At 44.1% G+C, this 24810-nt stretch overlaps 1 non-coding gene across 1 annotated transcript; it reads right to left on the bottom strand.

Moving 5' to 3' along the window:
- Positions 1-1818: 1818 nt before the first annotated feature.
- Trnat-ugu (transfer RNA threonine (anticodon UGU)) lies at positions 1819-1892 on the bottom strand. Its single transcript has one exon. It is a non-coding gene; the product is annotated as a tRNA-Thr (tRNA).
- Between the last annotated feature and the right edge of the window lie 22918 nt (positions 1893-24810).

Below are 24810 nucleotides of genomic sequence, written 5' to 3'. Positions count from 1 at the left end.
GTTCCAAGTAAGTTTAAATTCTTCATGTGAAAGAATCCTGAGTCTTTTTAGATACTATTTCACAAACTTCTTAATAATAAAATTCATAATTAACTTCTTAAACAAACTTCTTATCTTATAAACTTATGATAGAAGGGACATTTAAATGGAAACGAAGCAGACGGAAAAAAGCAAGTGAAATCTTTATATTAGTTCAAAAGCAACTGCCAAAACTGTTAACTCACTTATCTCACTACAAGGAAAGACAGACAACACCATCATGGAAAAATTCAGTTGCTTACGAAACCATGATTGCACTCAGGCGTGCGCTTCTTCATTCGAAGCAAATCGACGAACTACGATTGTATTCCTTCAGAACTCCAAAAGCATGGAAGTCGTTAAGGAGAGGACGAGTCTGTATGGAGGACCTGTAACGGCTTCCCAGTGAAACTTCCGCAGCGTACTGAAAACAACTTTGAAAACATGTGGGCGGGAATTTTACTGGTGGTTTATTTCGACAACACTGCAGAAGTTTTGCTGGGAGCCCTTATACATCGTCCGTGCAGTACCCATCTCTCCTCATTGGATTTGCAATGCTTGGCGCCATGAAGATTTGCTTCGAATGAAACGGTGCACGCCTGAGTTAAATCACAGTTCCGTAGGCAAACGCAAACATTTTTCCATGAAGCCATTCATCATATCGCACAAAAGAATAATGTATTAGCAGTTATGGTGATTACTGTGAAATTAATTTACAGAGTGCTTTCTTTTTCCCATCTGTTCCGTTTTCATTCGACTGTCCCCTATACAAATCTTCACTGATGGCTATTATTCCATCAGCTCACTCAAACTACATAAAAAACTAAATAAATAATGAATTTTCTTAATTTTTATAGCCACCAAATTTTATATCATGAAGTGCTCAGTAGTGTATTCCACACTCTCTGTTTAATTTTTGCACACTTTCTTACCCAGGGCAAGAAATATTAACAAATTAACTCGAATGAGAAAACTAGCATTGAGAGGAAAATATCAAAAGGAAGACTTCACAAAAAGATCAAAAACTTAGCATTACCAATTATAGAACTCCTCTCTGAGTCTGTGCAAACCGTTCTAACAAAGCCGTAGGGAATTGTAGGCCAACAGTGCGTAACAGCACTCAAACCTGGTTCAGTGCCATTCGCAGATATTGCGAAGCCCGTAACAAGTTGAAACTTGGAGCCGGTCCGTCAGGTGTGCTCGGATGACACACGGTAATTGGGAGCGCACTGCCCACAAATGGCAAATTCGAGTCCTGGTCCGGTACACACGTATGGCAGGCACTAACGGCTTACAACATCCGTGTCATAGTTCCATTAGTGAATACAGTAAGTTTGAGTTTTTCTATGTCTTCCATTTGCAGTCGTGGCGTTTGTCCAACAAAACACGTTTTCCACACTCCTCTCATGGCACTCGAATATTCTCTCTCTCTCTCTCCGACAACATGTGTGATAAGTTTCTAATTTTATTTTTTATTTTTGTCTTAGAGGGATATAAAACGAGATTCTGTGATTGTGTATAATATTTCTGCAGAAGTTGCGGAATTCTTTGCTGAACATTTCAAGGTATGTAATGTAATTTTAAATTTTAATTTGTGTATAACTGGATTGGAGCAATAGTGAAAAATAGTACCCAAAAAATGCAGCAGCTGGTTCGTGAATTAATATATCCTACATACTAATGTAAGCATCTTAGTGAAAGAAAAACAGGAAACTACTTGGAAACAAAATTAGAATTATATTAATACCTTCAGCTGCTGACGGGCGTTGATATATATCAACGAGGACAGGTGAAACTGTGTGCCCCGACCGGGACTCGAACCCGGGATCTCCTGCTTACATGGCAGACGCTCTACCCATCTGAGCCACCAGGGCACCAAGGATAGTGTGACTGCAGGGACTACTCGCGCACGCCTCCCGCGACACCCACATTCTCACTTTGTATGTCCACACACTACATTTGTAGTGTCCCATTCCAATATACTCATTACTCGTGGAAGACATCCTTACCAAGTCCCGTATGAGTTCGGGGAATATGTGTGCAACCTCACAGAAGAAGGTCATCGTCAGTAATGACGGAACTATATACTTACATGGATATGGCATCAGTTCTTTCGGACATGCCCGAAAGAACAGACACCATATCCATATAAGTATACTTGGAAACAAAGATATCGCGTTAGAGTCGAGCATTTGGAGGACACACTAAATTTGCCTGATCCGAGTGAAATCTGCAACTTTTGCGAACGCTGTGCCGGCACACAAACTGAATTAAGGCACGTGTCCGATTACAAGTATTGAAATCAGCAATAATATCGCTAAGGAATGACAGTTCACCTAGATGAGATCTTAGCGAAGCACGTAGGAACTCGTACAGTGCGTACCGTACTGCTTTTCTTAAAAAGATGTTGGGAACGTGCACGCATTCGATTTGGAGGTTGGAAATGGTCAAGAAAACCGGCGAGTGATGCAAAAACTGGGAAAGAATACTACTAGTTCCGGTGGTTTGGTACGTTTTACGTGCTACTCTGTTGCACGAAGGGGGAAGATTTTGCAAGCAAGAAGAAACTTTATGAGGCAGTGGGCAATGTTCCAAAAGCTGCTTGCAGTAAACATTGCCGTATTCAGGAAATATTAGAAAGGCAAGCAATATAAGAGATGTAATAAAATCACAGATTAGACACAGATGGAAAAGGGAATTATTTGTTTTCTTTTAGAAGCAAACATCCAGACGTGTATGTTAACTTAGGGAAACTTCGTGAAAAAATAAATATTCATTTAAAACAATTTTGTTTTCAGTAAAAATCACAAACAACTTTTACGGGTGTCATTGGCTTTTTTCTACGCTTAAGAAGTCTCCAGACAGTCTGTCCTTTCATTACTCTTGATCCATCTTGGGACGTAGTTTTCAGTGGCTGGCGCTGCGTAAAATGATTAACTTAATTTATTTGGGGGGGGGGGGGGGGGGTGACCGAAATCGGATTTGACAGCCATTCCTTCCGACTGCGATTCCAATCTCTTAAAAATTGTGTCATCTCATTCCATGTAAGCATTTGTTTCAGTCTTAAGAATCATTGTATCACTTTGCCGATATGTATGGAATCCCGCAAATCTTTGTCAACAAAATCATGTGACTGCTGCATAAATAAGGCTCCTGCGTAAGAACTGTATCAAGCGATAGTGATTTTTTGTAACGACTACCTGGGAGTAAAACTGGGACCTGTTCTCTCATCTTCTTATTTCTCACTGTCGGTCGCTTACACGTACTTACAGTGTACTATAAATAGAGCTAACAGACCTAAATACACTCCTGGAAATGGAAAAAAGAACACATTGACACCGGTGTGTCAGACCCACCATACTTGCTCCGGACTCTGCGACAGGGCTGTACAAGCAATGATCACACGCACGGCACAGCGGACACACCAGGAACCGCGGTGTTGGCCGTCGAATGGCGCTAGCTGCGCAGCATTTGTGCACCGCCGCCGTCAGTGTCAGCCAGTTTGCCGTGGCATACGGAGCTCCATCGCAGTCTTTAACACTGGTAGCATGCCGCGACAGCGTGGACGTGAACCGTATGTGCAGTTGACGGACTTTGAGCGAGGGCATATAGTGGGCATGCGGGAGGCCGGGTGGACGTACCGCCGAATTGCTCAACACGTGGGGCGTGAGGTCTCCACAGTACATCGATGTTGTCGCCAGTGGTCGGCGGAAGGTGCACGTGCCCGTCGACCTGGGACCGGACCGCAGCGACGCACGGATGCACGCCAAGACCGTAGGATCCTACGCAGTGCCGTAGGGGACCGCACCGCCACTTCCCAGCAAATTAGGGACACTGTTGCTCCTGGGGTATCGGCGAGGACCATTCGCAACCGTCTCCATGAAGCTGGGCTACGGTCCCGCACACCGCTAGGCCGTCTTCCGCTCACGCCCCAACATCGTGCAGCCCGCCTCCAGTGGTGTCGCGACAGGCGTGAATGGAGGGACGAATGGAGACGTGTCGTCTTCAGCGATGAGAGTCGCTTCTGCCTTGGTGCCAATGATGGTCGTATGCGTGTTTGGCGCCGTGCAGGTGAGCGCCACAATCAGGACTGCATACGACCGAGGCACACAGGGCCAACACCCGGCATCATGGTGTGGGGAGCGATCTCCTACACTGGCCGTACACCACTGGTGATCGTCGAGGGGACACTGAATAGTGCACGGTACATCCAAACCGTCATCGAACCCATCGTTCTACCATTCCTAGACCGGCAAGGGAACTTGCTGTTCCAACAGGACAATGCACGTCCGCATGTATCCCGTGCCACCCAACGTGCTCTAGAAGGTGTAAGTCAACTACCCTGGCCAGCAAGATCTCCGGATCTGTCCCCCATTGAGCATGTTTGGGACTGGATGAAGCGTCGTCTCACGCGGTCTGCACGTCCAGCACGAACGCTGGTCCAACTGAGGCGCCAGGTGGAAATGGCATGGCAAGCCGTTCCACAGGACTACATCCAGCATCTCTACGATCGTCTCCATGGGAGAATAGCAGCCTGCATTGCTGCGAAAGGTGGATATACACTGTACTAGTGCCGACATTGTGCATGCTCTGTTGCCTGTGTCTATGTGCCTGTGGTTCTGTCAGTGTGATCATGTGATGTATCTGACCCCAGGAATGTGTCAATAAAGTTTCCCCTTCCTGGGACAATGAATTCATGGTGTTCTTATTTCAATTTCCAGGAGTGTAATTCAGGTGGCGTCACAACGTCCACTAGAAACGTACACGGTGCTAATAAAACGCCGTCACTTGGCTTGAGAGACGTACGGTGTGTAAACTGAAGGCAAAGTAACATAACGTGGAAGTAATATAGCTGGAAGTAATAAACGTTGAAGTAATATAGCTGAATCTCAACAGTTAACTTGTGGAGATGTTTACGATGTAGAAACCGAGTAAGAAGTATTTCAATGAATACTGTTTATTTAGTCACATTCACGCATTTTTTTACGGAACTTAGTCTTCGAAGACGTCGTCATCCTAATAAAGTTATGCATCTGCGAAACGGGGAGGTCCGTAACCGCATGTATGGGTTGACACAGCCGGGCTTCCTAGCAATGCTACCTAGGAAGAACTTCTGCCTTCTCATGCCACGATCGTGTAACATAGGTCTTTAAGAGCAAAACTCCAGCCTTTGCTCCAGTACAAAGCAACAGATTAAGCCGAATGCAGATTGCTGGCATTCTATATGTGTCTGAATGCCAGGAACAAAAAAATGTGGTTCTGGGTTTGGTTTCACCTCGAGGGAACAGGAAACTAGTGTTGGTGAAAATTAGGCACCCCACACACAATGAAACGATGGTTGTCAACACCTCTTGGATTTAGCCAAAGGTTTTGTAGCACACAGAACTAGGTTGAGGTCAACATGCCCTGGACAATTAAAGATGTTGCTTGTAAAGATGAAGTTGATTGGCCTGAGGATGAGACTACTTTACTGGACCTGTCGGGTCACTTGAAGCCAACTTAATAATTATTTTTTGTGACAAAATTTATTAGTGTTTGTAACTGCCACACGGTGCGGAGAAAGATACTTGAAGGATCTTTGGAAGTCTAAGTTGAAAACTGAACGCTGATTTCTGGGATGTAACCTACTGGTCATCAGTTTGAATAGCTTTTTTTTCTGAATCATGTGATATTAATTTACCTACAGAGATAGCCTCTCCTAAAATATTGATGAACTTCTAACGTTTATTTTTGTTTCTTTACTTTGTTGTCGAAACATTGATTTTGGTTGCTGTTTCTTTTATTTTAGTTCAGTTTCCAGTGGTTATGTAGTTCACCAAGGAAATACTGGGCCATGGTTCAAGTTTTTAATGCATTGTCAGCACTGGCATAAATGGGCTTTAGTGTAGTGTACTCAGCTGTCTTGCCTCTAAACAGAGCGTGACTACAAAAGGAATGCTGTGCAGTGTAATCTATGTTCATCTGAAGCGCGCTACCGTAAGAAAAAAAAATGACTATCTACCTGGGAATAGGTAAGTGGAGAGTAAACAGAGGTTTCATAGCCACAGTTAACTAGCGCATTTTACGAAGCAATTTTATGTGATATTTACCGATTCCGAATTAGCCTACGGCACGTCAGAAATGCTAATTAGGCGAGTACAGACGCCGGCTTCTTTAGCGGCAGCGTAGCGACAAGACGTGCACACGATTAGAAGGAAGGAAGAGAAAGAGTAACGGGCGAAAGGAAGAGGAAGAGCGAAGGGGAAGAGATTAAGACGCGAAGAGCGGCGGTCCTCTGCGAGTGGTCGGCACCGCTGAAAAGGTCGAAATTTATGAGCGGCGTAAATCACGGCCCAACGAGCGCGGAGTGGCTCCTTTGCGCAGTGCTTCTAGACGGGATGCATCAATAGCAGTGAGGTGGAGGGGCCATGCGAGATTCTGTAATATATTACGGCCACGATCGATGGTTGGAGCTGAAAGTATTCGGCCACAATTGTTAATTGCAGAATATTATTTTTTCGGATGCTCATGGCTAATCGAACATTTGGTCACCTTCTCTTTGCTACCGAGATCGTTTAATTTGGTGGGCACAACGATGTTACCCTTAAAAACACATTTTATGATATAGATAGAAACACAACATAACCAAACAATAAATTTTCAGGCTTATTTCTTATGAGTGTTTCGGTGGCTTTGCTCGATCATGTCATGGAGTTAGGTCTGACGTACGGCTTTTAGGAAACCAATGAGGTCTAAATATCTACGATGAAATGAGATGAAAGTATGACATTGGTGGCCGTGAGTCATTGCAGTTGATGCCACATGGGACGATTTGCGTGTCGGTTATGATGAAATAATAAAACCTAGCAGGGAATCGAATACAGGCCTACTTCATGGCAGTGAGATACGCTGATCACTCATCTAAGGAGCAGACGTATCTAGGGTATTTCACGTAGATGAGTCTGATTGTAGAATTGTTTAGATAGCTTAGAAGGAAGACATAATCTCGATCTGATGTGATATTCCTGTTCTCCTGTCAGTATTCTTTGCCTACTTCCCTCCAGAAAACTGCATCTGGACTTAGCTCATTTACTGTTTACAGACTTTACCAGGTGGCTATAATTAAAGTGCAGCTGCTCACAGTGGTCCGGTGTGCGTTTTAATTAACGTATGGCAGCAAAACTCGTTGGATAATGCGTTAACTCGGAACCTATTATCACTGGGAAAAATTAGTTCCAATTTTGGCCACCAGTTGCAAATATGGCACTGTACACCATATGACGGTATGGCATCCATGCACTGTTAGTGAAACGTTTTATGCGAAATACCATACACTGTTAACGAAACTGTTTCATGTGAAATACAGAAGTTACAGTGCTGCTTTGCATACTGAAAGGTCTGAGGAGATCCCCCAGGTCATTAAACTGTTCAAAGATGTTGATAATGAAATTCAAAAACATGGCACCTAGGCGTGGCACCTGGAAGAAGGTGTCCTGCCCCGTGGGAGTTATTCACAACGTTGCTGTTGCTGTGTGTGATCATGCAGCACTTGTCCAGGGTAGTGAAACTACCCGTACAGTGTCACAAGAATTGTCCATATCATGGTCAACAGGAAGGAAAGTTCTGCGGTCTGTTTTACACTAGTACCCGCACAAGATCCAACTGGTGCAGCAACTGAAACATGTTCCGCAACAACGTTTTGAATTTGCTCTTAGGTTTCTGGCACGGGTCGATGTTGAATACATGTGGCCCGCCAATATTCTGTGAAGTGACGAGGGACATTTTACACAACAGGGTGTAGTGAATATATAAAACTGCCGAAGTTGGGGTAGTGTTAAACTGAGATGAGATTTCCCCTACCGATGCTCTGACTTTTCCAGAGCACATCTGCACGAGGTAAGAATTCATACTTTACTATATTATTCGTCTCAAACATAATTACTTTTCAGAACAAAAGCAGCGCCTACAATTATTGGCGTGTAAAAAGATTTCCATTTATAGAGTTTTGCTTATCGAAGACAGGAGAGATCAGCGCAGATAGCTTTTTAACGCCAGAATTTGTAGCAGTGACGAGTGCTATATCATGGACCTGTTTACAGTTTTTCCATTTATCGAGAACGTATTTGAGTTATACCAAATGTTGAAAACTTCTGAAGGAGGTGGTGTACTACTTAATACATCAGAAACACGCTGCACCTTAACAACATCGTCATGGGCCTAGTGTCTGTTTTCAGTGTGTGCAGTGACCAGTGCTGACGAATGAATGAATCACTATCGATTTACGTTATTAAATAATGTGCGTATAATGTGTCTTCGCAGTTGAAGACAACAACAACTACAAATTATGATCATTGTACCACTACCTCCAAACACTGCAAAATAACTTTTTTGCTTGAGTGTATAAACGAAACAGTACTGTCACTAGAGATAAAACAAATGAAGTGGCGCTGTTTTTAAGAAAATTTACCCTATGCTCGGAAAGATGGAACTTCAAATGCCATTTACGTTTTCCACGGATTCCCTAAAATACTTTAGGCAAGTTCCACGTTGGTTCCTGCTACACTCCTGGAAATTGAAATAAAAACACCGTGAATTCATTGTCCCAGGAAGGGGAAACTTTATTGACACATTCCTGGGGTTAGATACATCACATGATCACACTGACAGTACCACAGGCACATAGACACAGGCAACAGAGCATGCACAATGTCGGCACTAGTACAGTGTATATCCACCTTTCGCAGCAATGCAGGCTGCTATTCTCCCATGGAGACGATCGTAGAGATGCTGGATGTAGTCCTGTGGAACGGCTTGCCATGCCATTTCCACCTGGCGCCTCAGTTGGACCAGCGTTCGTGCTGGACGTGCAGACCGCGTGAGACGACGCTTCATCCAGTCCCAAAGATGCTCAATGGGGGACAGATCCGGAGATCTTGCTGGCCAGAGTAGTAGACTTACACCTTCTAGAGCACGTTGGGTGGCATGGGATACATGCGGACGTGCATTGTCCTGTTGGAACAGCAAGTTCCCTTGCCGGTCTAGGAATGGTAGAACGATGGGTTCGATGACGGTTTGGATGTACCGTGCACTATTCAGTGTCCCCTCGACGATCACCAGTGGTGTACGGCCAGTGTAGGAGATCGCTCCCCACACCATGATGCCGGGTGTTGGCCCTGTGTGCCTCGGTCGTATGCAGTCCTGATTGTGGCGCTCACCTGCACGGCGCCAAACACGCATACGACCATCATTGGCACCAAGGCAGAAGCGACTCTCATCGCTGAAGACGACACGTCTCCATTCGTCCCTCCATTCACGCCTGTCGCGACACCACTGGAGGCGGGCTGCACGATGTTGGGGCGTGAGCGGAAGACGGCCTAACGGTGTGCGGGACCGTAGCCCACCTTCATGGAGACGGTTGCGAATGGTCCTCGCCGATACCCCAGGAGCAACAGTGTCCCTAATTTGCTGGGAAGTGGCGGTGCGGTCCCCTACGGCACTGCGTAGGATCCTACGGTCTTGGTGTGCATCCGTGCGTCGCTGCGGTCCGGTCCCAGGTCGACGGGCACGTGCACCTTCCGCCGACCACTGGCGACGACATCGATGTACTGTGGAGACCTCACGCCCCACGTGTTGAGCAATTCGGCGGTACGTCCACCCGGCCTCCCGCATGCCCACTATACGCCCTCGCTCAAAGTCCGTCAACTGCACATACGGTTCACGTCCACGCTGTCGCGGCATGCTACCAGTGTTAAAGACTGCGATGGAGCTCCGTATGCCACGGCAAACTGGCTGACACTGACGGCGGCGGTGCACAAATGCTGCGCAGCTAGCACCATTCGACGGCCAACATCGCGGTTCCTGGTGTGTCCGCTGTGCAGTGCGTGTGATCATTGCTTGTACAGCCCTCTCGCAGTGTCCGGAGCAAGTATGGTGGGTCTGACACACCGGTGTCAATGTGTTCTTTTTTCCATTTCCAGGAGTGTATAAGGCCAGAGCTTACACATATCAGACTAGGCTTTTAAACATTTAAGTGGATCTACAAGACTTGATTTATGGTTGCTGTTCTACGACTGAAATATAAGGGCGTTCAATAAGTAATGCAACACATCTTTTTCTGTAAGCAAGTTGGCTTTATTCAGGAGTCCAATACGTCATATTATTCCCCACTCCTTTGGCTACGAAATCTTATTTTTCAATACAATCTCCGTTCATTGCGACGCCTTACACCATCTTACGGAAAGGCCTGTATGTCCGCATGATACCATTCTGTTGGTTGACGTCGGAGCCAACGTCTTCCTCCATCAATAACCTCCCCATTATACATGTACTACTTCCCGTAAAGTGCATTCTACATGGGGCCAAACAGATGTAAGTCGGTGATGCCAGATGTGGGCTATAGGGTGGATGAGTAAAAACAGTCTGATGAAGTTTTGCGAGCTCCTTTCCGGTGTGCAGAGCGGCGTGAGGCCTTGCGTTGTCATGGAGAAGGAGAAGTCCTTCTGCATATTTGTGGTGACGAGTGTGTAAGGGTAAATTTTCTTCTGTAAATGTTGTATGTAAATGTGCGTTCTCTGTATCAAACACATGGTCAAATGTAACAGCGTGCAAGTATCTCAAAACGGTAAGTACTATGGCCCTCTAGGATAAGTTGTATCTCAGTAATAAAAAAATTGATGTGTGGGAAGTTAGAGGATTGAATTCGAAGTGAGAGGTGTGGTATTTGGTAGTCGTTGTCGTATTTGCGGGAGGTGAAGAGCAGGAATTTCGAAGTGAATAAGATTGTTTTGGACAACAACTATCAGACTGAGATCAAAAGGAGGAACGATTTTAAGAAGCAAGAGGACAAACTGTTCTCTGAAGATGGTCGCAAGATGACCTGAAAATTATTCCACTGACTCGTAATGGCGTCATTGTTGTTAAGTGCTATTAAATTTCAAGAAAGAACACAGAGTTTTAAGTTTTCAACGGGAACGCCGAGCCTGACAAGGGAAAAGATAGGATGAGACAAAACGGAAGAATTAAAGATATAACAAGAAAATCTGTGCAGAGAATGACAGAAGCACGAAGAATTTCAGACATCAGAGGAGCGAGAATTGTACTGCGTTCGTCGAAGAAACCCGAGTATGCGTTATATTGACAGTGACTGGAAGGGGAAGAATAACGGAATTGCGTTTAGATCAAAAGGAGTACAGAGCCAGTGAACTATAGCGACGGTACAATACAGATTTTTAAGGGAGATTTTAAACGGTATAGGGTTTGTTAGAATTATTTATTGTGAGGGCCTAGCTCAGGTAAACTTTGAATGCCTCAGATTAACATAAAATGACACCGCGAGAACTAAATATATTATTGCGTGGGCATCTACTGTTAAAATCGAAACTGTGTATTCATGAATCTACCAGCGAATCATCTTTAAATTTCCTCCCTTAAGTTATGCTTATCCATTACGGGTGTTTTAGAATCCGTGACTGTTAACTGAATGTAAATACATAAAACTGCAACAGTCATTCTTTTAATAGTTATTAATTATTCCATGAACCGGTTTTCAGATGGTTTTCTGGAAGTTACATCATTATTTTTAACATAATGCCGGGTGTTGGGTCTGTGACAAAAATGGAACATGTTTTAATGTATCGCCATGTGTATTGTTTACCTGCCGATATGGATGCAAAATTTTAGTTTTGCACTAACTGCGACAGTGTGGACGGGTTCTTTCTGTTAGTTTCCATCTGTCAGCTTCCATTTTGATGGCCATTTGGAACATACAATCTGTGTACATTTACATTATGATAGCGAAACTTTGAAAGCATCCAACATGTGCTATACAGCCGTTGCTTGTAACAAAGGTCTTCACAGAAGATATGACAGAGGCCTACATTGCTCAGAGACGTTACTTGTTTTTGTTTGCGTGAATTAAACTCGATACAGACTGGCGTTAACAAGAGAGCTCAAACTACAATAACTAAATAAATAAATGAATTACTACAAGAACAAACTTCAACTGATATGACGTCTTATTTATATTCGTACAGTATTATGTGATAATATAATAATAATACAATACTATCTGACGTCTTATTTCTATTCGTATATTAACGTATAGTAAAGTACGAATAGAAATAAGGCGTCAGATCTCTTGAAGTTTGTTCTTGTAGTAATTAATTAATTTATTTATTTTATTTTGCCTTCTCATGTTAACGCTACTCTGATTAAAGTATATGCCCATATATCAACTTTACTACAACAAACAAAAACAAATAATATCAATGAGCAAAGTTAGCCTATGTCATTTCTTTTGTCAAAAGCTTTGTAACAAGCAACAGTTGTATAGCACATGCTGGACACCCTATTTTTCAACATAATCTCCGTTCAAAGCGACGGCCTTAAGCCACCTGGTAGGGGGAGGGCCTGTACGCCCGCATGGAATCACTATACCGATCGACTTCGGAACCAGCGTCTTGCTTCATCAATTACCTCCCTATCACCCACGCACTGCTTCTCGCGGAGTGCACCCTTCATCGGGCCTAACAAATGGTTCAAATGGCTCTGAGCACTATGGGACTCAACTGCTGAGGTCATCAGTCCCCTAGAACTTAGAACTAGTTAAACCTAACTAACCTAAGGACATCACAAACATCCGTGCCCGAGGCAGGATTCGAACCTGCGACCGTAGCGGTCTTGCGGTTCCAGACTGCAGCGCCTTTAACCGCACGGCCACTTCCGCCGGCTCGGGCCTAACAGCTGGCTGTTGGGCGGATGAGGAAGAATAGTCCAATGAGGTTTTGTGATTTTCTCTTGGGTACGTTGTTGTGGAGAAGGAGCAGTTCGTTTGCATTTTTATGACGAGAAACACACTGAAGTCATCTCGTCAGTTTTCTGAGAGTAGCGCGGCTACATACGGCCGGCCGGCACGCAGAAGGTCGGACAGGTATGCGCGAAAGATAACAACTGCCCTGCCAAAGTACTCACTTTCCTTTTGTTCACTGCTAGGTCTTCGTAGACATTCTGCAAGCGCCTATGAATATCTCGATGCTCTTGTTTTTCGCAAAAAGAAACTCAATGACAGTCCTGTGTTTGGTTCGTACCTCCGTTGCAGGGGCCATTTTGAAGGCTACATGCAGTGCTGTTTCCTGTCGGAACTTCGTGAATGTATAGGCGCCGAAGCAGGAATACCCCACGATGCCTCACAGAAAATTCCGCATTTTTCAGCCGAAACGGGTCGAGAAAAAAGTGTAGCATTATCTATTCAACGCCCGTCGTATTAATAATCACAGTTCACATAATATGCAAAAAACTGGTGATTTCTCAAACTGGGGAACAATTAAGAATGGGGTGCCGCAAGGTTCGGTCTTGGGTCCTCTGCTGTTCTTAATATATATTAATAACTTGCCATTCTATATTCACGAAGACTGTTTTTCAGAAAATCATTAAATGATTCTCTGCAAATGTGCTCTCATTAAACTTTGACAAAACACAGTATATACAGTTCCACACAGTAAATGGAATGACCCATTAATAAATATAGACTTCGATCAGAAATCGGTAGCTAAGGTAGAATATTCAAAATTTCTAGGTGTATGCATTGATGAGGGGTTGAACTGGAAAAAACATACGGAGGATCTGCTGAAACGTTTGAGTTCAGCTACTTATTCTCTTAGGGTCACTGCAAATTTTGGCGATATACATCTGAGTAAATTAGCTTACCACGCCTATTTTCATTCTCTGCTTTCGTATGGCATCATATTCTGGGGTAACTCATCATTGAGTAAAAGAGTGTTCATTGCACAAAAACGTGTAATCAGAATAATTGCTGGAGCTCATCCAAGATCATCCTGCAGACACTTATTTAAAGAGCTAGAAACCTTCACCGTAGTCTCACAATATATATATTCACTTACGAAATTTGATATTAACAATCCGAACGAATTCAAAAGTAATAGCAGTGTACATTGCTACAACACTAGGAGAAAGGATGATCTTCCCTACTCAAGGTTAAATCTAACTTTGGCTCAGAAGGGGTAAATTATGCTGCCACAAAAGTCTTTGGTCACTTACCTGATAGCATCAAAAGTCTGACAATAGCCATATAGCATTTAAAATGAAATTAAAAGAGTTTCTTAATGGCAACTCCTTCTGCTCAGTAGATGAATTTTTGGATATAGTAAGTGGGCAATTTCCCAACCCCCACAAAAAAAAAAATTATAAATATTGAGTGTCATGTAATATTTTGTCTAACTTAATATCTTGTATAGACATCTTTTATTAACCTGACACGTTCCACATCATTACGAAGTGTCGTATTCATGATCTATGGAAAAAGTACTAATCTAATATAATAAAGTTGTAAACACTTTCCTGTGTATGCAGAGGAGTGATTGCCGTATAGAGTCTGAAGGAGAATAAAGAAAGGTCGAAACCAGTTACGACTGCTATGATGTTATGTGAATGCTCCTAAAATAAAAAGAAGTGTATAATGAGGCAACCAGTCACCTTCCAACAAAAAAAAAAAAAACCAAAACGGTTCATTTATGGGCCATGGCTGTGAACTTGCCCAACAAATCTCGCAGTAAGTCTGTCATCAATGACGTGGTTGTCTTCCAATTAATAATTTTATTTCTCTTTAATAGCTGACCGCTGATCGTTGCCACCTCTACTTGCCTCTCGCCGCAAACAGTCTTCGCTCTACACACACTCGTGATTACCCTCCACACAGTCGCCAGCCAGTCATTGGGAGCTCTATCTTAAATCTGTAGCCGCTGTGCGCACAAGATTACAGTTTTAAAGCTGAAGTAAAGCAAAACGTGCTTGTGGATGACGATAAACAGTACCCTTAGCACGGTCGCCACCCATTCACTGGATGATCTTGAATCTGGAGTGCCAGAGGACGCAGCGTTACAGCTTGAAGGCTAAACTAAAGGGAAAGCCGAGGAGGGATGAAAGACGCAAGGCTCTCGGCTGCACTATTGTCCCCTGTGCACATAGGAGCGGCAAACGGTGCCACGGGTGTATTTCTCCTGCCGCGGTCTGTGCAGGTGTTGCGCACCTCGCCGCCCCCCCCCCCCCCCCAGGAAGAAGGGGACAGATTGGAGAAAGAGAGAAAGAGTGAGTGAGAGAGAGAGAGAGAGAGAGAGCTGGTGTACCGGGCACTGCTTGCACTCGCTGGACGCCGAGACCCGGGCGGTAAACACTGCTCTCTAAGCTCCGCAGGGGAGAAAACACAAGCGCCAGAGAAAGCAGGCTTATCACTTTTTACTCACTCCCTATAATCATATACGAGTACATGGAGACTGGAAAGCGGTGCCGACGCGAACTAAGAAAATTGGGACTCTTCGCAGCCCAGAGATGAAAGCATGTGGACGTGAGGGGAAAAATCTATAACACCATATCTAGACGAAGATGAGTGTCTCAGTCGTTTCCAGACTGAACTTTTCACTCTGCGGCACTGATTTCAAACTTCCTGGAAGATTAAAACAGAGTGTCGGACAGATTCTTGGCCGGCCGAAGTGGCCGTGCGGTTAAAGGCGCTGCAGTCTGGAACCGCAAGACCGCTACGGTCGCAGGTTCGAATCCTGCCTCGGGCATGGATGTTTGTGCTGTCCTTAGTTAGGTTTAACTAGTTCTAAGTTCTAGGGGACTAATGACCTCAGCAGTTGAGCCCCATAGTGCTCAGAGCCATATGAAGCATTTTTTGACAGATTCTTGAACGTGGGACTTTTGCGTTTGGAGGGCCTGTGATCTACCGACATTTTCGTTATTATTATCAATATTATTATTATTTATTTTTGCGGATTCGGTTTGTTAGGGCGACAGTCAGCTACAGCTACAGATTAAGGAGACAAAGTTGGGTAGAGGTCGAATCCCGAGGCCTGGCCACGACGTCTCTCCCTTCCCGCCGCCGTACTTCACCCTCACACTGTTCATATTAATTTTATTTATTTATTTATTTCATTTTCTAGGCACAATACACAGAGGAAAAGGATGTTAAAAGTAGCCCACCCATCCAGAACCCTGGAAATCCAGCAAGGTGACACGCGATGGCGGGTGGCGGAGTCCAAGGGGTAGGCGCGTGTTGTTTCATTCTGAATCGAGCGAGAACCTGGGAGGCGTGGTAAAGCCGCTGTTGAGATAACGGACAAAATACGCGCAATAACGGGAACTGCTCGCAACCTCTGCTAATGCAGTCTGCTAGTATTTCACGAAATCAAGGTGCGAGTGATGAGCATCTCCATATAGATATGCCATAGTCCAACCGACTGAGCCATCCAAGCATGACACGTGACTTCCTCCCCCCACCCTCCCGCCCTCCTCCATCGTAGTTCTACTTCCATCAGTACCTCATCAGCACATAGTTCACTGCAGAGTGAAAATTGGTGCTGGAAACTATCTCCCAGTGCGTGCTTAAGCCATGCCTGCGCAACAATCTATCATCCAGTACTGTTAGTCCCGAAAGATATGGAGGAGAAATTATGTGAATTTTGGAGGGTAGGATATGAGGTGCTGGTGGAAGTAAAGCGGAGAGGGTGGGTCGTAAGTCGTTTGAGCACCTGCCTGCGAAGGGTAAAAGTCCTAGTTCGCACTCCCAGCCTAGAATACAATTGTAATGGTTACTTGACTAATTTAGTATAGTATTGACGGGGATGAAGGGAATAGATTCGGAAGTAGTCTCGAAGAAAGTCTGCCTTCGAATTACTTCTGCAGATTAGCACTGCGTTTTTTAGCAGTACAGCATTGTTATCGATGTGTTACACCACCGAAGAACATCCTGTTAACGATCACAACATTTAGCCTGCTTCACAAACCATACAGGGCTGTCGATAAATCCGATTTACATGCGCTGTAAAGTTGAAGAAGCATAAATAAGACAATGAACAAGAACGATAAGTGTAATTGCCTCGTGCGGCTGAACACACTAAGTTTGAAGAAGATTGCAGTACTATTAAGGCTAACGCTTTAATTTTGATTCTTTCCTAAACGATTGTCTCCAGAATTGGATCACACTTAACGGTCGTGAAATTGGTAGGAAATGCCTGGCGAAGTGACAAATAGTAAATATTGTCACTGACACCTCAAGTGTTAAATCCACTGACGGCAAAAAGATAAAGAATTTTAACTCCACTGGCGCTACGTGAAACTCGAGAGATTTTTTTGATCCAGCTGTAACTCAGAGCGATTTTAACTTCGAAAGTTCGTACAGGGAGAAGTTCAGCGATTCTAGGTGTAGCAATCGAGAAACTGGTGCACATAATTTCGATGCCTTCAGAGGTGAGAACTTCGGACATTCGTTCCTAATCTGTTACCTCCTCGATGTGTTCTTCACAACAGCATGAAATGGTCTGGGCGTATCTTGTACCACCTTTTTGTGATAAAGGCCGGCCGAAGTGGCCGTGCGGTTAAAGGCGCTGCAGTCTGGAACCGCGCGACCGCTACGGTCGCAGGTTCGAATCCTGCCTCGGGCATGGATGTTTGTGATGTCCTTAGGTTAGTTAGGTTTAACTAGTTCTAAGTTCTAGGGGACTAATGACCTCAGCAGTTGAGTCCCATAGTGCTCAGAGCCATTTGAACCATTTTTTTTTGTGATAAAGCTGTTATCTGTTTAAGTTAATTTAGCATACTGAATTGACAAAATAGAATTCTGTAGTTTCTTTGTACGTACGTCTACAAACTGTGCTCGATTTTGTGGCTTCGAGTTCAGCTTCGGCCTGGCAACGGATAAAAATTGTTCAAATGGCTCTGAGTACTATGGCACTTAACATCTGAGGTCATCAGTCGCCTAGAACTTAGCACTACTTAAACCTAACCAACCTAAGGACATCACACACAGCCATGCCCGAGAAAGGATTCGAACCTGCGACCGTAGCAGTCGCGTGGTTCCGTACTGAAGCGCCTAGAACCACTCGGCCACCATGGCGGGCTGGCAGTGTCAGACACGACTTTCTCAGTACTCTTTCACTCATCGGTATGTGAGATGCAGAATGGTTTCATGTGATTTCATAGGGCACGACGTAAGATAGAAACCCGCAGATAAATTTTAACTCGCGCATATGACCACGAAGTTATTTTCAAAAGAAACGTCTAAGTATCATAGCGTACGTCTTTTACATACGTGTAGCTAGTACAAGCAAGGGGTACCTTTTACAATTACGTTTAGGATAAATGTTAACATTTAAGTTTCACGAATGTTCAACAAGTCGTCCGATGAAGGCACGACAAACAACCAGATGAAAGTTAAAATCTACCCATACTGTAATCACTGTTGTTTTTGTTGCTGCTGCTACGTGACGTTGCAGTTTAGCCCAAAAGTTGTTGTCAGCAAACGTGAGTGGCTTGTTCATCAGTGAATCTCGATCGCTGGCTAATTCGTCTGCTAGTGGGGCGTATCTTTGCAAAGCTCCGCGTATTTTTCTTGACACTCGAGAAACTTTAATCTATGACGGCCCATCAGGACGCGAGCCGCCAAAAATTGTCTTACAGACTGTCGTCTGGTTGGAAAAAGCTTTATTCTTGACCGCGACACTTCGTCGAATGTACGTAATATAAACGCTTGTCTTGTGTGTTTCGAGATGGGCGTATCCAGCCTGTTGTGTCACAGGATATGGTGAGGACGGAGCTTCATTCATGCATTCATGTTTCATTGACGTTGTTCGATTTTGTAAGGGGCAGACAAATAAAAAGGAGACAAATGGATAAAGTAAGTACACTGTTTATTGGTTCGGAAGTTCTCTCCAGTAACTGTTAATATACGTATTCCACTGCGAGATACGACGGTCAGTGCCTTCATGGGAAAATGTTTGAAGTCGCCTACGGAACCATGATTGCAACCAGACGTTGGCCCATCCACATGTTGCCATGGTTGTTTCGACTTAACAGCCGGAGTTTCGCTGGGAAGCTCTTAAACATTCTCATGCAGTCGTGACTGTTACAATACTTAGTATAATTATGGAATGCTCGGAGGCAAATAAAGGCAGTCTCTCACAAATTTCCCCAAAAATTACCACTTACGATGAGATCAGGTGACCGTAGACTTCCCCGTAGACTTCCGACGGCTGTTCCATCGTTGAGCCCATACTCCCAACAAGAATAGCGAGCGCAGTTGTAATTGACCGAATTCCACCTTTCGAAATTGATAGCACAAAATACGTTTTCCTGCTGTGATAGCTCGATCTCACCTCGACACACATTGGGTAATGGAAGAGCAAAGCTAGCCGTCTGGCTGGATCAGGTAGAACCTTGCCGCCAACCATATGAAACAACAAGACACAATTAGTATTAAGGTAAAGCTAAAATCCACCTCAATTTTTTATGTTCATTTGTGTACAAGATACTGTCTTGAGAAACCGGTTGAATATTTTCTAAACACACTACATAGTTTTTTATATGTTCAAAGTAACAGTTCGTTAAGACTGCCGTAATATATTGTAGATGGCTCGTATGAATGCACTGCTTGTTTCCTGACGATTATTAGTGCTAGAAGCGCAGTTGAACGATGGTATGCTGTAATATCTAGTGAAATTAAGTCTTTCTCTGAGTAATTTCTTGGATTTTATCATATATAAGCCGCACTGTAAACATGCTACATCCAGAAGATTGCACTACTGAAAAAAGGTATTTCGATTAACCTGCAGAATGCCTTATGAAAGGAATAAACGAGTAAGGAACATCTGTCATGATCAGTCAGGCGCAAGATTCTGCTGCGAGCAACCGGTCCCAGTCAGAAGAAAATTCGAGCGCCTCCCGGGTGAGATTATGGAGCGGATAGCCTGTAGTTATCTTATTTTCATATTTAGTTCCCGTTACGGTATCGGCAGCGGGTTCGCCTCCGCTCTTCTCACGAGTGTCCAGCTGTGGACAAAGGGGCTGTGGCTTACAAAAGCAAACCAGTTCGGCAACTAAATAAGCATCATCCCTCAGGATGGACTTCATAGGACTCTAGCCTGATAAAGGAGACTTTCGAGATACACGGCTCAGTGAAAACAGAATACGGAAAAGAATGATCAAGCAAGTAAAATCAAGCGTGACTGTGCAATATACATAATGTATTAAGAATACACGGCTTAATGTGCATGATTTATTCCTCAAATGAAAGAAGACGAAAATTTGTTATACGAACACGGATGTGGTAACGCTTGATTCCCGTGTTACAGTTCATTTTCTACAACTCTTTAAAGACGCATTCTTAGAGAATTCTCTTCCTGATCAGCTACAAGATGAGCCTTTATCACTGTGACAAAACGTATACTTCATGTATGATGGGGTCTCTTCACATTTTAAAGTTAATACAATTCATCTTCTGAATAAGTGATTCAGTCACAGAAAATGCAGATAAATTCCTTGGCCTACACAGCATTTGAGAGCTGCTGGGTATTGAATACCCGTACAAAACGCTGAGAGTCTTCGTTCCCGCATTATGAAAGACTACGAAGCCATGGATACATCAGTGGATTCGGGATGCGACGCTACGGTGGGTTGATGCGTATATCGATGATGATGACGACGATGGCTATTACTGTTGTTAATGTTATTGTTTTTGTTTCAGGACGTTAAACGGCCAAGTCATCAGCTCCCTTGGTTGAAATAAATGAAGACGAGTGTAGTGAAATTTTATTAAAAATAACAAATCCTAGAATCCACATGTAAAACGAAACAAACTTATAAATTTCTTCATTCTAATCAGAATATTCATATTATATTATCCATACAATTTAGCTAAAACGTATCAGAATGACAAGATAAAATCAAGGATTCAATACCACTAGAGACGCAGCTAAAACGGAGGCAGACTGCTGTGGCTGAGTACTGTGGCTGGGTGACTACAAAATAATGCGACACATTAAAATCCCACACTCAACTTTTTACTAAAGCAGTCCAGACATTATACAAAACCTTGATACACAATCAGCTAAAACAGAGGTCCGTCGGAGACAAAGGTCTACCCTCTGGTCGTCATATAAAACATATAGAATTAAAATAAGACACTCCTGCTCCATATTGTTGACTCACTGGTGGCACCTCTGTGCTCAGAAAAAAGGCATGTGCTATTGGACAATGTCGCACTCTACCTGTAAGTGTTGCAAGGGCCATTTCTTCAGTTCGCCGTGGTCGGTAAGAGGTGAACCGCAATCGCACTGAAAACTACACTGACCGGAGCTTATTGCTCCTCACTACCAGCCCCTGTGCCTCTCACCAACAAACGGGCTTCCGAGTCACATATTTAGTAACAGCTTGCAGGGGCTGTGAAAAGTGATCAGGCGGTGGACGGGAACAAGCGTCGTCGCAGCGTATTCATTCCCTCCGGATACCTATATAACCTGCAACCTAGCGGAAAATTACGTCCTCTTCCTGCGTTTGCAAGAGAAGGCACTTCTAGCACCATACTGTCTGTTGGATACATTTGACGAATAGCAAAACAGGCGCTTTCGAAATCTAAGAAGGTGAGGAATTTCTTGGCACGATGTTGTCTCATCTGTTACATCTCATTCAGGATAAAAAACAATTCTGCACAATAAACTGGAAGCCCAATCCTAAGGAAAGGGTCGGGAAACACGATGGAGCAGCCAGTAAAATCGCCCTACTTACAAGGGAACCTCCCCATCGCACCCCCCTCAGATTTAGTTGCACAGTGGATAGGCCTTGGAAAACTGAACACATATCAATCGAGATAACTGGAAGAAGTTGTGTGAAACTATGAAAAAATAAACAAAATATACAAACTGAGTAGTCCATGTGCAAGATACGCAACATCAAGGAGAACGTGAACGCAAGAGCGCCGTGGTCTCGTGGTTAGCGTGAGCAGCTGCAGAACGAGAGATACTTGGTTCAAGTCTTCCTCGAGCGAAAATTTTACTTTATTTATTTTCGCATAGTTATGATCTGTCCGTTCGTTCATTGACGTCTCTGTTCACTGTAATAAGTGAAGGCTGTAATAAGTTTAGTGTCTGTGTTTTGCGACCGCACCGCAAAACCGTGCGATTAGTAGACGAAAGGACGTGCCTCTCCAATGGGAACCGAAAACATTTGATCGCAAGGTCATAGGTCAACCGATTCCTCCACAGGAAAACACGTCTGAAATATTCTATACGACACTGGTGACGGCATCTGCGTCACATGACAGGAATATGTTGTCGACCAACCTAACTTGTACACTTGGAGAATGGGTAAAAAGATTCTTCTACCTTGCCCGATTTAGATTTTCTTGTGGATGTGATAATCACTCCCAAAAAAGTGATGAAAACATGAGTTTGTCACCTAAACTGAAAATAAAAAATTAAACTTATCACTCGAGGGTAGACTTGAACGTAGGGCCTCTCATTGCGTAGCTGCTCACGCTAACCACGGGACCACGGCGTTCCTAACTTCATTTTATCCTTGATGTTGCCTATCTTGCGCATGGACTACTCAGTTTGTATATTTTGCTTATTTTTTCATAGTTCCACACAACTTCTTCCTGGTTTCTCGACTGCTCTGTGTTCAGTTTTTCAAGGCCTATCCGCTGTGCCAACTTACAACTAAATCTGGGGACGGGGGGGGGGGGGGGGTGATGGGGAGGTTCCCTTGTTAGAATTATCTGTGTAAACAGTAGCAAAATCCGGATGGAGATCAATGATTGGTTCAGTTGGACCAGAAGGCCCAGTCCATTCCATGTAAACACAGCCCACACCATTACGGAGCCACCGCCGCTTGCACAGTGATTTGTTGACAACTTGGGTCTATGTTTCCGTGGCGTCTGCGCCACACTCGAATCCTATCGTCAGCTCTTACCAATTGAAACGGGGGCTCATTTGACCAGGCCACGGTTTTCCATTGGTCTAGACTCCAACCGATATGTCCACGAGCACAGGAGAGGCGCTGCAGGCGATGTCGTGCTGTTTGCAAAGGCACTTGCGTCAGCCGTTGCTGCCATCATTAAAGCCAAATTACTCCGCGCTTCCTAACGGATACGTTAGTTGTATGTCCCACACTGATTTCTGCGGTTACTTCACCCAGTGTTGCCTGTTTCTTAGCACTCATAATTCTGCGCAAACTAAATGAAGACCGTCGGCCACTGTGGTGAGAGGTAATGCCTGGAACTTGGGATTCTCAGGACACTCTTGACACTGTGTTTCCCGGAATACTGAATTCCCTAACGATTTCGGAAACGGAATGTCCCATGAGTCTTAAATCAAGTTACCGTTCAGCCTTCAAAATTTGTGAATCCCCTCCGTTATGTCATAACACGTCGGAAACCTTCCCACATTAATTACCTGAGTACATCTACTTCTACATCTATACTCCGCAAGCCACCTGACGGTGTGTGGCGGAGGGTACCTTGAGTACCTCTATCGGTTCTCCCTTCTATTCCAGTCTCGTATTGTTCGTGGAAAGAAAGATTGTCGGTAGGCCTCTGTGTGGGCTCTAATATCTCTGATTTTATCCTCATGGTCTCTTCGCGAGATATACGTAGGAGGGAGCAATATACTCCTTGACTCCTCGGTGATGGTGTGTTTTCAAAACTTCAACAAATGACCGTACCGAGCTACTGAGCGTCTCTCCTGCAGAGTCTTCCACTGGAGTTTATCTGTCATCTCCGTAACGCTTTCGCGATTACTAAATGATCCTGTAACGAAGAGCGCTGCTCTCCGTTGGATCTTCTCTATTTCTTCTACCAACCCATCTGGTACGGATCCCACACCGGTGAGCAGTATTCAAACAGTAGGCGAACAAGTGTAATGTAACTTACCTCCTTTGTTTTCGGACGGCATTTCCTTAGGATTCTTCCAATGAATCTCAGTCAGGCATCTGATTTACCGACGATTAATTTTATATGGTCATTCCATTTTAGATCACTCCTAATGCCTACTCCCCCTGGTAATTTATGGAATTAACTGCTTCCAGTTGGTGACCTGCTATATTGTAGCTAAATGATAAAGGATCTTCCTTTCTATGTATTCGACGGACATTACACTTGTCTACATTGAGATTCAGTTGCCATTCCCTGCACCATGCGTCAATTCGTTGCAGATCCTTCTGAATTTCAGTACAATTTTCCATTGTTACAACCTCTCGATACACTACAGCATCATCTGCAAAAAGCCTCAGTGAACATCTGATGTTATCCACAAGGTCAATTATATATATTGTGAAAAGCAACGGTCCGACGACCCTCGCCTGCGGCACACCTGAAATCACTCTTACTTCGGAACACTTCTCTCCACTGAGAATGACATGCTGCGTTCTGTTATCTAAGAAGTCTTCAATCCAATCACACAATTGGTCTGATAGTCTATATGCTCTTACTTTGTTCATTAAACGACTGTGGCAAACTGTATCAAACGCCTTGCGAAAGTCAAGAAATACAGCATCTACCTGGGGAGCCCGTGTCTGTGGCCCTCTGAGTCTCGTGGACGAATAGTGCAAGCTGAGGGTTTCACACGCTCGCCTGTTTCGAAACCCAAATGGGAGCTCCGTCAATTCACAGTCTTGTGTACGCTATACTATCGCCATCTGTACATGGAAATATCGCTATCCCACGACTTTTGTCACCACTGTGTATTATGCTTTTAGTGACGTAGAAATTTGTTCAAATGGAAGATTACACCGAAGAAGTGTTGCTTACGTACGAAAGCTTGTTGAATCGCCGCATGTAGCCGAGTCATGTCATCGAATGTCGAGTGATACCTTCTGAACACGGACTAGGGCAATTTAGTAGTGACCTGGTTTGGAGAACGCAGTATATGGTCCGCTGACCATATTCTCCTGTGTCTTACCTACGAAACTTGTGAGATTGACACTACTGGAACTATCGGCGTTAAGTCGATCCTTCCCCGGCTTTAACATCGG

Source organism: Schistocerca serialis, chromosome 6, assembly GCF_023864345.2.
Source record: "Schistocerca serialis cubense isolate TAMUIC-IGC-003099 chromosome 6, iqSchSeri2.2, whole genome shotgun sequence".
Taxonomy (NCBI): Eukaryota; Metazoa; Arthropoda; class Insecta; order Orthoptera; family Acrididae; genus Schistocerca; species Schistocerca serialis.
Note: the sequence above shows the minus strand (reverse complement) of the source record. Positions and strands in the feature narration are given on the sequence as shown.